The sequence below is a fragment of the Protopterus annectens genome, chromosome 4.part0, assembly GCF_019279795.1.
Source record: "Protopterus annectens isolate FY-2018-M chromosome 4.part0, PAN1.0, whole genome shotgun sequence".
NCBI classification, from domain to species: Eukaryota; Metazoa; Chordata; order Ceratodontiformes; family Protopteridae; genus Protopterus; species Protopterus annectens.
The window spans coordinates 30,359,447-30,378,584 of NC_056733.1; positions in this window are offsets into that span (position 1 = coordinate 30,359,447).

The window sequence follows — 19,138 nt, forward strand, 5'->3', positions numbered from 1 at the left end:
TTAGATATAAATATACACACACACACACACACACACACACACACACACACACACACACACACATACATCTACATGTATAAATACATTTCTTGTACTGTTGAATGACTGTACTGAATGATATGTTTGTGAAAACATCAGGGATATGTATATCTGACATGGCTTAGTGGTAAATCACTTTGGCTATGGTGTGTATGGTCTTAGGTTTGAGCCTTACAGAGGCTGTTTATTTTGTTGCTGGGCAGAACAAGGGCCGTTGGATACTGAGTGATTAAGGCACTTTTAAGCAGTTGTAAGTGGGTTTGCACAGATTTGGCGAAGGTAAGCAATGCTAACCTTCATTTAAATATGCTTAGAGAGAGTTAGCTTAAATATTGCTTAACCTGTGTGCCATTGCTTACTCCCATGTAAACTGGCTTAAGCTCACTTACTACTGCTTAAATATGCTTACTCCCACTTACTACTGCTTATTAGTGCTTACACTTGCTTACTAGTGCTTACTCCCACTTACCACAACATTAATTTAGATCGTAATATCTAATGGTTCTTGGGTAGGTGGTGGATTTGGAAACTGTATGGAGTTATCATTCATTACATATTTTGCCTTCCATTTGTATCCCTGATTCCTGTGTACATATACTGTAGGGGGCACTTGTGATTATCTCTGGACTTTGCAACATTATGACACTGACACCTCACATCTGCATTTAGTGCAGTACTCCAGTTCACAAATATATGTTATAAATATATACATGTTATAAATATATGTTATTGTAGTTTATGCAACAAAATAAATTGATCGTACAATGATTTGACATGGAAATTAGACTGTACTGGAGTGGTACTCGTACCGAGAATGACTACTTATGAGGCAAATGCTCTGTCCATTACACTATTGCTGTACTGCTTAATTTGCATATGTCTTGCTTTTTATCCTCTTGTGCTATTTAAGCTACATTAACCGTAGCTAAGCGATGGGCAAACCTGCGCACCTATGGTTAAATTTAATCTGTTTCATAAAAAAAATATTCTTTATATTTTCTGTTTAACTATTGCTCTTGTAAACGTGGGGGGATGTTGCTGGGGGTATGCTTATATTTACAAAATGGATCAACAATTAAATACTCAGGGAGTGCAACTGGTTTACATAGCTATAAAAAACATTAGACTTGGAATTCTTGATTATTGCAAGGGTTCAAGCATCTTGAATTTTACTGAAAAATCTCATCTGTTCAATGACATATTTATGACTCAGTTTGTACAAATATGAAAACACTCTTTTTAGGTCTGAAATCAAACCAACAGTATAGATATATACCTGTGTGCTGCCTCACTCATTCTTTTTTTGATACTCTGCTGTTCTTCATTGCAGGGGAATGTATATTCTGAGACCTCTACTCTCAGACATGCCCCCTGCACTCGTACATGGTCCGTGTAAGTTTAGGAGCTCAGGCAGCGCACCTTCATTAATATGCATTGCGCGCTGCCATCCTGCTCCTAATCTGCCGCTTCCATGCAGGACTAAGCTACTCCTGCATGGAAGGATAGTGAATCCAGGGGCGTATCTGGTATCATCTGAATACTTCCATTTTGGGTGGAATCAGAGAACTTAAAATTGCCTCCTGCCTCATAATTTTCTATGTTGCAGATATGTCTGTCGCCAGCTTTATATATTTAGGTGAAGAAAACACTGAAAATAATATTCACTTTATCTAGAATGGAAAAATGAAGAAAATGTTCATTCAAATGCTCAGTAGAATTATAAAAAAGGCAGGTTAGAGGTTCTTTAGATTAGGAATTTTTTTCAGGCATTCCTCAACCAGAAATTCTTGCCCACTCTTCTTGATTTCTCTCCTCTTTTAGTCTGACTTAAGGCAAAACTTCTGTAAATATTTTCTCACTTAGTTCTCTTCTAGTAGCATCAAAATATTTCCATTGTAGCCTAGGTACTTGAACAAACTATAGCTAGGAAAGCACAATGTGTATTGAAGAATGTGGCAAGTCTGTCAAATATTTGGGGTTCCACTATACCTCTTTAGGATCACCCTAAGCTTATTCATGGTCGCAAGTGGGTGTTCTGTGCAATGTTGAAAGAGAAAGGCATAATGTCACTTTCAGATTTGCAGCAATTTATTGTCAGCCTTAGCAAACTTTACTTAAAGGACAATTTTAAATTGACGCAGAAAGATGTTTAGAAATATTTACAGTTTAAGTGTGTCATAATTCATTGTGTTTCTCAACTCATATCTGAGCAATTGTCCAGTTTTAACTTTTCTGTGCTTACCCTCAGCTACTTCTGCTAAAATTGATACCCTTAAGTTATGCACTGTCCCTAATGTAATAACACACTTCAGTAAGTATTTTGCTTATTTCTGTATTTATTAATTAGTTTTTTTTGACTGTTTAAGTGGGCTTATACTTATACATTTTTTTGTCATTATCCAAGCCACTTGGGCAAATACAGACAAATGAATATAATGACATAATGACAGGAGATTTAGGGTTCAATCATAAATGGCTGAGCCAATGTCAGTGTCTCAGCAGGTACGATATTCATCTTTGCTGCTGTTAGATTAGAGTGCTGTGGGTTTTATCCTCATCCCAGGTGAATGGGTTAATTTTCCTTTACTGGAACTGCAGTCTAGCATTCAGTGGAGTGCTGCATTTCTGAATATGCCATTCTTTGGATGAAATGTTAAGGGGAGAGCTCCTCTGCCTAAGTTGGTTGTAGCTCAGGTAGATGTAAAGGATCCTATATCGCTTATCAAAAGAGAAGGTGGGGTCTTTATTTTAAACAGCATGCACCAAATTTATTTACAAATCATTAGTATTCTACAGAAATAAAAAAGAAAACATAAATCCCTTTAGTAACTTCCTTTACACAAAATGTTATTATACTTAAAAGAAAATGTTTAAAAAATAAACAGTTATTAATCCTATTTGCTTGCATTTTCCTCATAAAATATTACACCCAGTCCTTTTACCTATAACCATTATTCTACCATTTTTACTCCTAAATGCATCCTAGTTTTTATTGTATAATAATTAATTACATCAAGCTAACCACTATTGACAAATACATAAAAAATGAATGTATCTATTTTCCAATTTGATTTTATTAATTTCTCCATGATAACCACATAATAGTATGTCATTAATAACAGCTTAAAGGTTATCCTGGTTACATATACTAATAATAACCTCTATTTTTTTCTAACTGTATTATGCTAAAAAAACTTCAGTTATTTTCTCACAACCACAGCAATAACATTGTATTTCTTATAACTGTTTGTACTTCATTACTGTTAAAAACTGGAAGGTAATTAATAGACAATCTCCACAAAAACACATTTTAAGTTGTGTAAATATCTTTCCAATCTAAAATATATTATTTTATTTATTCCATTAAAACTTCTCAATGATTATGTCTTCAATAATTATTTATAATGGTCTCTTACCAACATTTTCTATTTGTCAAGCCTTACTTGAAGTGATTTTCCATTCTCTCATTTTCATCTTATGGTCAACACTCTCTGTTCTTACTCTGTTTTAACTAAAATTCTATAAAAATATCCACATATTTAATATCTATTAATTTTGACATCACAGTATAGTCTTCCTCCTTTAACATCATCATTAACAAAAATATAAGCAATGAGCTCAAAAAATCTAAGAGTTTCATCAATCCTAGCATACCTTTCTCATTTTTTAAACTATACCTCTCTTTTTTTCTGATTCAGTCTGGATCTCCAGATAATATTGAAAATAATTTCTATTTATTTTTCAACATATCTTGCCTAAGGAAGCTGAATGAATCCATTTTTTAAATGATAAATGACAAATCTTCCAAATGTTTGCAATTTTTCTTATTTTATGTATTAAGTCATTTCAGTTTTTATCAATTGCAGGTTTATCTCCAAATTTAATACCAGAATAAACTCGCAAGTTCATGCCTTGTAAAATAAATGCCTTCTGATGTCTTAATTTCTGCAAATCCTTTGCTTTGTTGCCTTTAATTATTAATGAAATATATTTTGACATATTATGAAACTTACAATAGCAAAATAGAGCAAGAATATAAAATAAATGCACACTATTTACAATGCATGCCAGAAAGAAATAAAATTCCTATAAAATAAATTGTTTGAAATCACATTGAATAGAAATCATTGTGTGTCATTATTTGCTTTTTTCTTTGTTAAATTATAACTATCTTTTTCTAAAATTGTAAGCAAATATGTCAACAATATTCAGCTACACCATTTCTTAACAATCAACATTGCATCATCAGTATAATTTTACATGATTTGTAATTTAACCTGAACTTTTAACATCATATTTGTTTCTGCTATTTCTCTTTGTGTCCTCTACTTAATAGCATTCTGTACCAAACAAATGATATGGTGCTTATCAGACACCTTTGCTGAACAACTCATCTATTCAGTAACACTATAGTTGCATGCTCATATGCTGATCATAATAAATTGGTAATTCTAATAGTATTATCACATCCTTTTAACATTTTTCACAGCTGACAATGGCTTATATTATCATAGGCATTCATTATATCACACAAAGTCAACCTGCTTTCTTACCATCAATTATTTCATCAGACACTTCTCTAACAAAAATTGACATCTCTTTACTGTCTATACCATTTACGTCATAAACACATTCTCCTAATATTTCTGTCATAACATTGTCAAATCTCATCTGTAATACAATCCTTCCAATTTTTATTAATGTTACATATGAAGATAGGCCTTCATTTACTTAACAAACATATATTCCTTTCTTCCATCTTAATCTAATAACACTATGTCATATATCCTTATTCCATATTATATCAATTTATTTATAGCCTTTTAAACATATTTTACCTCACATTTGTTCATATATCTATAAAACAAATAGTAAGCCTTGCCCCCCCATCATGGACTTCACCCTACTCTTCTTTATATTCCTTTCTACAACTTCAGTATTAACTTCACTAATTAATATTTGACATACTTTTTACATGTTTTTCCTTTCCACATTTTTTATAATTTCATCACGTTTTACATATGTCTTCTTAAAGAATTGCTCAGTGCTATAGATAATATTGTGTTATATGTTTAAGCATCCTACCCTGATCTCTACTTCTAATAATATATTTTCAGAAAACTTAGTTTGCTTACTCAAACAAGGAATCACTTCTATCTTTCTTCCTTTAGCACAATACTTTTGCCTTTTAAATCCATGTCCCACTCTTAACTCATTAGATTAATATATCACTTTTTCTTATATCAATGCTTTCATTGTCTCATCTCATAACTGTTGTTCCAAATCTTGCTACTGTTCATAATGCACTTCTTTCCTAGATGAATGGCATCTTTTAAATTATTTCTAAATATAAACTCTTATGCATATTTTATAAAGGATCTATCATACTATCAATGTTTCAGAAAAAAATCCCTTATTAATCTAGTTTCTATAAACAAAATTTGTCTTTTTAAGTATCACATCATTAATTCCATACACAATACTATTGGCTTCTTTTATTCATTTACCCTCACTAGTAATATGCTGGTGTTCTCCAAAATTAGTTTATATTGTTGAATGATCAAAAAGCCATATATAATATTCTCATAAACAATCTCCTGTACTGTCTCTGAAAAAATAACAAAGGCAATATCTGTCTTTAAAATACCGCTCACATTATTATATTTCTGCTCATTCCCTATTTTCAGTCTAAAATTTTAGTTTAGTTTCTATGTACATTTACCTCCCCAGCCTATGTTTTCTTTCTTCGCCTCACAACACTTTTAAAATCCCCAATGATAATAATTTTCATATTTATATTCAAGAATATTTTATATTTTAAAAAGCATAGTCTTCTCCTTAGTGAATATAAAAGCATGCAAGATTCTGACCACCACCACATGATATCTTGCAATCCACTACCAATTAACTATCAGACTCTAATTGTTTCATAAACTATAATATGTAAAAATAGATAAAACACAATTATATCAGAGCATGTATCATTTGTAAAATTCCATATTGCTCAAGTTGCTCTTTTTGAAGTACAGCAAGCAAAAATGTGTTCTCCAAACAAAAAGTATCATGGTTTAATTGTTCAAATTTAATAATGTTTACATGTATGCAAAGAATGGAGAAGTTTATCTTTTACTTTTATTTGTATTAGTTTGTCAGTAGATAATATTTTCCCTTTTTCCAATATCCCATTCTGAAATCTATATATACTTTTCCTTTTTTTCTTTTTCTCTACAAACCTTTTCTTTTCAGGGATATTTTTCATTAACACCACCTCTCTTAACTATGTTCTATTTGTTTTCCTTTGTAAATTCATCTGGCAAAATATGATTCTCCTTCTTATCATCCTATTCTTAGCAAATATTAATATCCTTACTTTATATATTTGACTGTATTGTGTCAGATATAACTACCTTTTCACTCTCATTTTTACTCCTTGCTATCATTTCACATTCATGCCATCAGTGTTTAACAGAATCACAATATATGCAATATGTTTTACAATGTTTAGCTATGTGCCCCATTTACCCACACATTATGAAGCTTTGTAGTTTATTTTTTACTAGTGGTCTTCTGAAACAGAAGAATAACATGTTTAAGGTTGGCCAGAATATCTGACAATGCCAACCTTTTTCTTTCCTCCTTTATTAACTTCTTGCAAATTAACCTTCAGTTCCACACCCCATTCCAAACCTTTAGTTGTACATTTCTGAAAAAATGTAAACAATATTCTTTTTATCATGGTCACCTATTTTTAATAGGAATTTAGGAAGGTAATGTGATGTGTACAGCTCCAAATTCACTTTGTAGTACTTGTTTGCTATTAATAACCACCCTAACGTGGTGCTCCAATGTGAAGATGTGAGCATCACTTAGGGATAGCCTTGCTGCCATGCTGAATACTAATGAGTTGGCCTGGGGAAGAGGCATATGCTAATTAGCCATGTGTGTTTTCTCCCATGGAACTGCCTCTAGGAAGGCATTGATACAGAGACTATTTCTTGACTGTGTACATCAGTAATGACATTACCACATTGTGAAATTGAACATAGCCAAAAGGTCATGTCATACTACCTTTACAACTGTTGTAAGGGGATCAGGAGGTGGGGGAGCCACTAGTCACTAGTGTATTAATGGTGCTGGTATTGGTACAGAGATAGGGGGTTCTGAAAAAACAAGACATCAGGATTACACTAAATGTAAGTGTCATAATGGTAACAGCAACAGGACATGGATGATGGATACCAAAGATTACTCTAAATGTAGATGCCTTAGAAGTATCATCATTAGTATGGGGAGCTGGTGCGTGATGAGGGGGGCATTAGACACCAAGGATTACACTGAATTTAAGTTACATAATGGCTCTCATAGCATTACAGGGATGGAAGGTCCGGTAGCCACTAGACACCAGAAGAAACAGTATAGTTAAGTGACATAATGGCACCAACATCAGTACAGTGAATGGGGATGGGATACACACTAGCCAATAGACCAATGCCAAAATGACACTTACAGTATTATGGTGATCAGTGGTGGCAGACACACTAGCCACCAGGAAATATTAGATATGTGCCATAATGACACATCAACTATTATGGGGATCAGGGTGGGGGGTAAAAACTAATAATAATTTATGTGCTGCTTTGTGCCATAATAGCACATAAACTATTATGGTGATCAGGGGTGGGAGGGGAAACACGGAAGGAAAGACAAGTCAGAGGGACTGTGTGTGTGTGTGTGTGTGTGTGTGTGTGTGTGTGTGTGTGTGTGTGTGTGTGTGTGTGTTTGAATGTGTACCTGTGTGCATGGGAGTGTGACTGTGGGTGGAATGCCAATACCTACATAAGCAAAAGTTTACTACTGCTACATGAAGATCAGCAGTGATCTGCACATCACACTAGTATCTTTGATTCAAAGACACACATATTTGAAAATAATGAGATCTTTCCTTGTGTGATAAACTGAAATGCTACCAGTCCAACTAGCTTGAATTTTGTAAATAATTATATGTCACTTGAAAATATTAATATGATTTATATAGAAATGTGACACTGCCTGCCCACCTATCTGGAATTTGGTAAATAATCATATGTCATTTGTGAATATTAATATGATCCATAGGCTTGTCTTACAAGTGTAAGAGAACTATATGTTATGTGTATATTAAACTACTGGTACAGAAGTGTGTGTTGAACTGTATGTTATTTACTGAGCTTCAAGAATGTAACTGCAGTGTAGAGCAGAAATGTGAATACACTATATACCTGTGCAGATGTGTGTTTTAATGGTAGAAGCTGGAACATACAGTGTTAACTTGCAAAACTTCAAGGCAATAAGTTGAAATTGTTTACAATTGTGCTATAAAAGTTAGTTAATGCAAAGAGACAGGATGTCTACAACTAGGAGTTTCTTTCTATTGTCTTGAAACAGAAATAATTACTAGGTTTAAAATGTAAAAGTGTTTAACTGTTTTACGACTTCTAGTTCTAGGCAAACTTCTGAGAGATATGTACCTCTGACACAGAGGTACTAAATTCTAAGTTTCTGCTAGTCTGGGAACTGAAGCCAGGTGAGAAATAATGATGTCATCCAGCTAACCCAGCAGTAATGTGTATTATTAATGTAAGAACTATCTCAGAGAATGAGTCAATGCATTTTGTATCTTGTCTTGGATCTGAAAACATCCATTCGACACTTCTCATCTGCATTTGCCTTGCTCTGTAAGTAAGTTATTTAGAGCATAGTTTCTTCTAGACATAGATAGGAATATAATAAGGATTAGTTTAGATTATTTCTAAAATATTTCCTGTGATTCTGAATTCTGTGTCACTGTACTGAGTTACTGAGTTACTGAGTATTGTCTTGTTCTTTTATTATTTATTATTAAATATATTTAAACATTTTAATTGTGGCTGGTTTGTTTAGAGATATTTAAGCTCTGAGAGTACTTGCATATGTATTTGGTGACACTATACAAGCCACTCTTAAATAGCCTTGCAGGTCTTGGTCACACTTACCATTGAATAATAATAACGTTACACAGTAAGATTGGTCACCCTTTGGAAGGGCTTTAAAGTAGTTGATAAGAGCTAGCTCGTGGCAGTGATAACTACTTTATAGTCTGGGCAGAAGGGGGCATAGCTATTAAACTGTGCCAGCCTTCCCCAGGAGTGTATGCTGGTTTACATATAAGTCAAATCTCAAAGTGTGTGTAAGTCAGTTACTTGGGCAGGGACACAAAACACTGATTGGACAGAGAGGGTGCTGGAGGTCTTAGCTTGGCCACTCAGCTGAGATCTTAACCCTATAGTTGTGCCAGTGGATAGTCTTATTGGGAATCTGGAGAAAGAAAGAGAAACCTCCCCAGACTGACTGATCTCTGTGTGCTCTTAAAGGAAACTGAAATTTACTGTGTGTGTACTTGTCATCCTCCCAATGTGTATTTCCCTCACTGGTGCTAGTGGTGAGGATTGAGGCTCCTTGATTACTGGGCCAGTGCTGGGGTATCACACCTTCTTGTAACTAACATGTCTCTGAATCACAGATAAGCTCATCGTGGGAATGGGACCTTTTTTATCATGATACAAATGGCTTTTGCTAGGCAATTTAATGAATCACTGTGATAGTCATTCCACAGATATTATTTTTTTCTTTTTGTCTATTAAACTAAAACATTCCTAATAACTGAACATTTTCAACCATCATTTTGTAAAAATGCTCATTGTCTATGTGAATTAAAGGATATCTGATATTTTGAACCTCAATGGTTCAATTAAATTTTCCCACAGATGTGTTATCTTTTTTTTTTAAGACATTTTCAAAAAATGTTTTTTCTTTAGCTTCTTATCTCCTGCTTTTTTTAACAGCCAAAACAACTACCTCATAGCATCTCTTATAAATGCCCACCATCTGCATTATCTGCTGATGCTTCTCAATTTGTTTCCAAATTCACTCCTGGTAGTATATTATCTTCACAAATAACTTCTTCAGTTGCCTCCTCCTGCAGTTGAAAGCAGTGATTTCCATCCTTAGTCCAAGGCTATGCTTTATTATATGAAAGTTCATTTTCTTCCATAAGTTTATACAGATATTTTGTCTGTCTGTAAACTGCCCTCAGAAACAATGGCAGAAAATGTTTATTGTTAGCCACACCTTCTGCAGTCTCTGGAAACCTCTTAGTTGTATCACCTATAGTTAAAACACCCAAAGAACACTAGCACTGAACAGTCTGTGTTGTTTTCACTTTCCTGTGTGTGTGTGTGTGTGTGTGTGTGTGTGTGTGTGTGTGTGTGTGTGTGTGTGTGTGTGTATCTCTCTCCCTTTCTCTCTTTTTCTCTGTCTCTCAAATTGTTGCTATTCACCCTGTCCACATGAAAGCGAAAGTGTTGTTTATTTAGCACCTTCCTTATTTATACTTATTTACACATTCACATTCATTACATATATCTTGACATTTTATTACATTTTTTTCTTAACACATTTCTATACAAAAACACAATTATTTTCATTTTTATCATTTCAAAAATACAAAACCAGTGACCGTTTTAAGTCAATATCAAATATTGTTTAAAATGTTTTCATCTATCCCCAAAACACAAAAATGAATAATAATAATAATAATGTTTAAGTCAACATAAAATATTCTTTAAAATGTATTCATCTATCCTGACCCTGTCTTCCACAACTATCTTTTTATTTCATGTAGCACATAGTCATCATCTCTATTCATCTCTATTTTGTTATACAATGACCATTCACATCTTCAATTCTATAATCTCCAGATTGTTACAAGTAATATTCTGTCCCAGTTTTGAATTTTACATTCTTTCTCCTATTTTCCATATTTACTTTTTATTATTTTTATTTTACATTTGTTTACCGGGATTATCCACTGGGCTAAGAATAATTAACCCCTTTTCAGTGGAGGCCTGGGGAGAAAAGCTCCACAATTAACATGACAAACAATAAAAATGTCAAAAATACAACAATGCAGAATAGGCGCACATAACTTTAGCCTAAAACTCACCAGTAATAGAGTAAATAATACATACAACATGTCTGAAGACATGTTCATATACAGTAAGGAATAAGAAAAAAAAAAGGTAGTGGTGAAAAAATACAGCAGGAATATAATTGCATTTGAAACATATCAAAATAGCAAATAATTGCAAGAGTTAATATCGTAAATAACTATAGATAAGATTTTAAGATAGGTAAGTAAAATAGTTCAGGACTAGATTGGGAGTGAAAAAACATAAGCCAAACCAATTAGGGTCTAGCAAGTGGTGAATAAGGTAAATAGTAGTTAACAGCAGTAGTAGCAGTACTGATAGTAGCTGTGACATGGAAATTGTACTGATGGAAAATAAAGATTTTAAGATTGATACAAAGTGGATGACGTGAGCTTGGAGAAGTACAGGAGAGGTACAGCAGAGTAGTGAAATTAATAGGCCAGAGGTAGCAAACTGGCATATAATTTTAAATGCTTCCCATTTATACTCCTTTTTAAAACTTATCCCAAACTGTTCATTTTTCACATTCTAAAAAACAAAATTGTGTTGTTTCTTACTCATAACAGTCTTTACATTTTCCAATGCATCTTCCAATACAAGCCTTTTTCTTTTATCCTTTACAGCATATCTTGCATTATCTTTTCATTTTTTCCAAGGATATATTGTGTATAACATTTTACATCATAATGTTATTCCATAATATTCTATTTGTCTAATTAAGTTTTACCTACCATAATTTTATTTTCATAGACTTTTCCTTCTATCTTTTCTTGTTTACTTCTTCAAAAGCTTATTTACAATATTTCCACATCATTTGAGACTGTCTGTTTCACTTTTTTTATTATCCAGAGGAAATGCATAGATGTGAAGTGCACTATAGACTTTTTAGATTGAAACATCATTTTATTTTTATTGTATGTCAGCACTCTTTTACCCTTGAGTCACCTAAGGCCCAAATAAAATATAATATAAAATACATATTTCTAACATTGTTTCGTCATTTTAGCTGAAGACATAAACACCCCCTAAATATGTTACATTTCCTAATATGTATATATTTAACATTGTTAAATGATAAATTAAAACTGCTCCACCATGATAGCATTTTTTATTTCTTCCAGCATTACCTTCAACTATTCTATTTCATTTTCATACTCTCTAAATTTCACTTCAAATACACTTATTTCCTCTGTAGTATAATATATTCAACATATTTTCTTAGTTTCAACAAGGCCTTTGTTTTTGCCTTATTTGACTGCAACCCAGCTTTCTTTACCACCATTTCACTTATCCCTCTTATTTTTGCCACAATCATTAAATCATCTGCATATGGCAACCAAAGCAATATTATAACTCCTTTTCCCATCTCTCCTTTTGCTTATTTCAGATCAACCATGCATGTTTGAATTATTGCATTTATTAACAGTACAATGTGCATCCATTTAACTCCCCTCCTATTCTTTTATCTTATCACCTGTCCATTCGTTTACCATAAATTTTACTCCTGACATTCATCGCATATTTTTATAACATTCAGATTTTTTTTCCTATCTGTGTGTCTCTAGAATATTCCATGTTGCTTTATGACTAACCTTGTCAAAAAGCATTTACAAATCATGTTACTCACATGACTTCCTTATTTTCTGTGAAAATCATATCTGTTAACTTGTGCTTCTTCTTTGTCATGCTTTCTACCCACAAACTTCTCCTCAATTTCATTATTTCTTTTTGCTTGTATCTATAATTTACTTCTTCATTAAACATTGCATCCATTTTTCATCCATTTCTGCCTTTGTTCTCAAAATGGTGATATGTCCTCTTTTTCTTTTAAAAAGCATTGATGTCTAAAAAGCATATGTTTAACATTTTTTCTATGTTTTCATATAGCTCTCTTTCTATTTATCTTATTCAATCAACACATTGTTCTGTTTCTTTTTGTCTTTTTATAATTTCATTATAGACTTTCCTATTCATTTGCTTGACTCTTTTTTCCTACAATCAAGAATATTTTCTTGTAGTTTGCTTTAGGAGCTCTCCACCAATCTGTTCAATTTTCATAATATACTCTCACTGATATATGCTGTTTACATAAAATCTTATGTTCCCTTTCATCTCATTTGTTTTAGCAATCTGTCCAGGCAAACCTTTTATTCCATTCCTTTCTTTTAGCACTTCTCTGTCAGAAGTATAGCTGGGTGGGGAGGTGAAGGGGGCAGCTGTCCTGGGTGCAAAGTGTTAGTTGGTAAGGTCTCCCAATCCTGATTGTTCTTTAATGTATACAAGCTTTTTAAAAGTTGGTATTGCATTTACTGTTAAACCTGGCTCCATGTGTGTTTTAAACTGTGGCAACTGTTTTCCTACATTGTAGCAAGCAGTTTAAAACATTTCTTTAAACTAAAGCCTTAATGCTCTAGCACTCTGTGAAAGTATAAACTATAGCAACTGTTTACTTCATTTGTAGGAAGCAGTTTGTTATCATGTAAAAGATTTTTTTAACAAAAATGTGAGGACAGAAGAGAGTGGGGGGCAGGCCACAGAAATGGGACCAGTTTGGCTCCTGGGCATGAGGAAAGACAGGAAGGGGAGTATATCTGATCACTTGCCAGTAGAAAGAGTGGACTTTTTTTCTCTACTGTGTGCATAGATGTTGAGGGGAGTGTAGCATGGATTAGGCATTGTACTTTTTTCTCTCTTCACTTGAAGGGCTGAGAGGGTAGGGTGCAACTCTGTGAGACTAGCAAAAGACATTAGTTGAACCAGCTAAACCTCTGTTCTCTGTTATCACCTATTCTAGCCTACACTGCTTTATCATATGTCTCAAATTGTCTTTCTCTTCTGCTTCTTCACTTCACAGAGATGCAAACATGTTTTTATCTTGCACCCTAATACTTTCACTTTGTAATACATTTTCAACCTCATGACATCATTCTGCTCCATATTAATTACATTTTCATCTTCAGGTATCTTCCCCATAACACTTTCTCCTGAAATATCATCAGTTATATTATCATCAGATTGTCTTTCTTCTGAAATGTTTTCTTCTTTTTCTTTTCTAGTACAGAGCAGTCAACCCAAAAATGTCCAAACTTCTTGCATTTTCTATATTTATGCCTACATTTTTAGTGGCATGTCCACTACAATGACCACATCCTCTTTTATTGCAGTCCTCCTCCAAGTATCCATCATCCCCTTCCCACAAAAAGCATGTTTTAGGTTGCCTCCAGTACCTCATTGGTTGTTATATTTATTGGGCAGGTTTCTGCATCACAGTGCTTTTTGCAATACCACTGTAGGGGATGCTGCAAAACAGCTGGCTAGCTCTTTGCAGTAATCACTCTCAGACTGACTGGATGACCTTATAAGGTATGTGGCCACTGGCTAACATCATTGTTGAACAATTCAGCAAAAGAGCATTACTAAAAGCTGCATGGTTGCATTAGGTTGCAATCAATCATTGGTCAAGCATTTCATTGCTATGGAATTTTTTTGTATGTAGAGTGTGTTTGTGCTGAGCCAATATAACTTGCACACTGTGTCTCTCACATTATTACTTCCACATTGTTTACTATACTAGCTGTGTCTTTCTCACATGGTGTGTGGCTGGCTGCACTAAACTTTTCTTAGCCGATTAGAACTAATTCTTCCATCAACATTCTTAGTTCTCCTTCTACTCCCTAAACATAACTAAGCTGCACATCATATATTTTAAGCATACAGACCAAAGCAAATCCAATACCCACCTGAACAAAATGGAAAGTAGATCTGTTTAAATCTCTTCTGTTGCCAGGCTTATATAACACCTGGTACTCTCAGGTAGTATAGGATCTGCCACATCCTAACAATGAAATTCAGCTTGGCACAAATACTTCAATCTTTGCAGGATATAGATATTTATGCAGTCTGGATGCACCCCTTTCACTCAATAAGATGGCCTATGAACTTCATACACAGTACCACACACATCTCATGACAACCACACTAAATTGATTTATGCTGAGGCTCTAAGAAAGTAACCTGTGAAGCCTCCTAGGATAAAAAAAGTAGATCTGACCACATCAACACTATGCTCACACATAGCAAAGGGTCCCCAGGAAGTGGGCTGAATGCCATCTAATACTTCAAACTTCATGAATAAATGCAGGAATGTCTTAGTAATTGGTGACACTGTTGTGAGTCACACTGATTACACACTTACAAGATTATACAAAGACAGGTTTTCAGTTAGTTGTCTTTGTGGTGCCAAGAGCAGTAATATGGCAAGGGTGCTAAAGTCTCTGTCATGGAACAAATATGATTACAATCTACTGCTAGTCAATCTGGATGAAAATCACTTGAGCTGCACAACCCTGATGGACATAAGAAGAGAGATGTGTTGGACCTCAGGTATCCCAAGTAGGCAAGACACTGGCCTTCAGTGGAATCCATCCCTCCACAAGAATGATATGTATATATAAATAAAATACAATTGGATTCAACAATTGGCTTAGTAGCTGCTGTCTTCAAGGGGGACCAGCATGTGTTAGTATAAAAAGGGATGATTAAGTTAAGAAAAGAATGGCTTTCACTTTTCATTCCCTAGCTTCTGCATACTGGTTAAAATCCTGGTTGCCCCCATAATACCTTTTTGGCAGAGTCTGGTTAAAGGACATCTCAGTTTAGCATATGTCATTGTAGTAATTTCCTGCCCTTAAATGGGTTATATCAAAGTAACTATTCTCAGTGCCAGAATGTTGTAACAACAAATCACTTATTCAGTCCATATTAATGTGGCTCTTCTGAACCACTTGATCTTCAGGCTGTCCTGCAACTTGAACATATACTTTTGTGTGTTTATGAGACTTGGTTTCACATAAAGATAACACTCACTCCATAACTGGGTTTTGTGCCTACCATGCATTCAGGCTTGATGGAAACTATCTTGGCATTTTCATATTTGTAAAAGACCACATCACCACTAGACAGGTCCCCATAGATCTACATATTGAAGTCAATGAACTCCAGCTAACCCTGAACAAGACAAACTGGCAGCTTATAATCTGATGACCATGTAAGATTCCAAAATGATATTGAGAAACTATGTATTGCAAAAATGCCTTTATAATGAGATATTCAACTACCCCTCAATAAGCTAGGTCTTCTGTTATTCTAAAGCTGGGTATGTCCAGAGACTGTGAGACTTCATAAATAAATCTCCCTTGGAACAGATAGCAAACCAGCTAGAAGACATAATATTTTTGAGCTTGTCCTTAATAATATAGCCATTACATATTCTGTCCCTGTAGTCTGTCAATCCCTAGATATGTCTGACCATAAACTTGTAAACTTCTCTTTCAAAATCTCTAAGTCACCTGCAGTCAATATTTCTAAATTCAAGAATTCCTTAAACTCTATGATAAGCTATCAAAATTCATTTGTAACATCACCAGATCCAGCACTGACATAACTGCTATTTATACAAAGCAATTCTGTTCTCACATAAATAAGTGCTTAGACCTGGACATCTCAACCATCCTCCTATAAAAGAACACATCACTGTGGTCATCCACCATGTTAAATACATTTTATGACAATAGAAAGCATTTTGTTAATCATACAAGAGGTTTAAAAATTGTCCTATTAAAGATTACATCAGTAATATCAGTCAGAAACTAAAAACTACTATCAGGGCTAATAAGCACATTGTGAACTTAAATTAGATGCTGAAGCCAATGATTACAATAAGTCCATCTTTGGTTGCATTAGAAAACTAAGAAATATCACCCCAACACTGTATTGACATTACAGTGGAACAGACCTCATCTGTAAATTTTGTTGACTGATTGGATGCTACAAGATAACAGTTAGAAAAAAAGTCACTACACTGATTCTGTTCTTTCTACAATACTTATCTAAATGTCACCAAAATAAAAGTCTTGGTAGGCACCGCCATCTTAGACCCAGAAGATGTAAATCTCTTACACAATGTATTATCACAGAACAATTTGTACTGAGCTCAGAAAGACCAAAAGTACTATTTCCATGGGAAATGATTAAACTCAGAATGCTTAATAAAAAGTGCCAAATATGCTCTTCTGGAACGTCCTCCTTAAATTGTTTAACAAACTTAGCTACACAATTTGTTACCAAAGTATGCTAAATTGTGGTGATGATATCCAGACACAAGGGCAACCCTAATACGTACCTAGGAAACTATGGGCCCATTAGTGTTATTTGCAAAGACAATATGAAAAACCTTATCTGGCTAGACTCAGATCAGTTTGGCTTTGTCAAGGGGCATCCTGTCTGTTCAGTTTAGTTATCTTTGAGAATGTCACACAGGTTGTAGACAGCAGTCATTCTATTGATACAGCTTAGTTAGATCTGGCCAAAACATTCAACACTAAACCTCATACTGGCATCATTAATAACCAAGTGCCCCAAAATTAGATCCATGAATGAAGAGGTGAACTGCCAACTGGCTGACAGATAGAAGCCATATGCTCAGAAATTATGAAGATAATTAGTGATGTGCCCAGGATCAATATTGGGACCCTACATTTCTGGCATAAACATGCCTGATATCCAGATTGGGAATCAGGACTTTTGGTTAACTACATTTGCAAATGACTATAAACTGTGCATTACTGTCAAATCTGTCTCTGATATCCATTCATTGCAGCTAGAATTAACCCTTCAGCAAGTGGAGTATGGAAACAGGGTTAAAGTAAATATGAAAAAAATATGAAAAAAGGGAGGGACATTTTTAGCAGTTAACACCATACACTGCAGCATGGCTTCTGTTCAGATCATTTAAAATAGTTATGTTATGTGCAACATATAAGTTTAATGAAATTAGTCAGCTAATGTGCTGAACAAAACTGTCCTGAAGTTTATAAGCTATTTTTGTTCTTTTATTAAAATTTTTAAATGTCATGGCAAGTATTTGTTAATACCTGGGCAGCTAAAGTGAATATTTGCACAGGTGCAGTAGCTGCCTGCTATTAACACTTTCAGATGAGAGCAGTTTGTGTCAGGGGCTTTGGCCTTGATAGCAAAGTATGAATAACAGACCTGGACCGCAGGCAATAAAACTCTCCCTGATTTTGCAATTTTGCAGACCCCCCCAGTTTTACTTTGTATATATGGTCGACTCCTTATAGAACTATGGTTTTATTGGAAATCTTTGGGGATTGAAGTCACTTTTTTTTTTTTGTTTGTATTTTTTTTGTGTGTGTGTGTGTGTGTGTGTGTGTGTGTGTGTGTGTGTGTGTGTGTGTGTGTGTGTGTGTGTGTGTGTGTGTGTGTGTGTGTGTGTGTGTGTGTGTGTGTGCGTGCGTGTGTGTGTGTGTGTCTAAGTGCATGCGTGCCTGCAAATGCAGTCTAATGAATCTGATTTCATAGTGCATGCCTCTTACCTGTACTTTATTATGAGGAACATTCCTTATTTTGAGTTTAAATAAATCTATGCTCCAAATTAAAATGGTCTGTCATATATTCATTGCTAAGAGTTTTTTTAACCATCTATGGTATCATAATTTTCATCAAAACACATTTTTTAAGTATAAACTATGAAATTTTAATTATGATGCAAGCTTCTTAGTTGAAATTTTTAATAAGTCATTCATAAGACTTCCATGTTTTACCCATATGTTCCACATTATGAGAGGCAGTGTTCCACATTTTGGGAAGGGAAGGTTTAAATCCACGGGTAAGAGGAGAGCAATAAAGCGCAGTTCTCCCATTTTTAACATGATGTGAGCATTGAGCAATAGAAATGTGTAGTAATGCAAAATCTGTAATTATAGTAACTTTCTAAATATAAAACAATCATTAATTAAAATCAGTTCCTATTTCTGGGGCATTTGTCCTAACCTTCATCACTTCTTGGCTTTGTCTTTGATTCTTGTGATAAGAGGTTGAGAGTTTCTTTTTTTATCAGTATCAGGTGAGGTGTAACAGCAAAGTAATGAAGCTTTAACTGCCTGATTGAGGAGTGTGGGGGCTCTTTGTGGTTGAATGTCTTTCCTCAGTTAACTGATTGGTTTTCCAGGACTAATGCAGTTGTGTGAAGTAAGTTAGAATACTTGTGGCTGTTAGTCTGTGAGCAGCAAAGT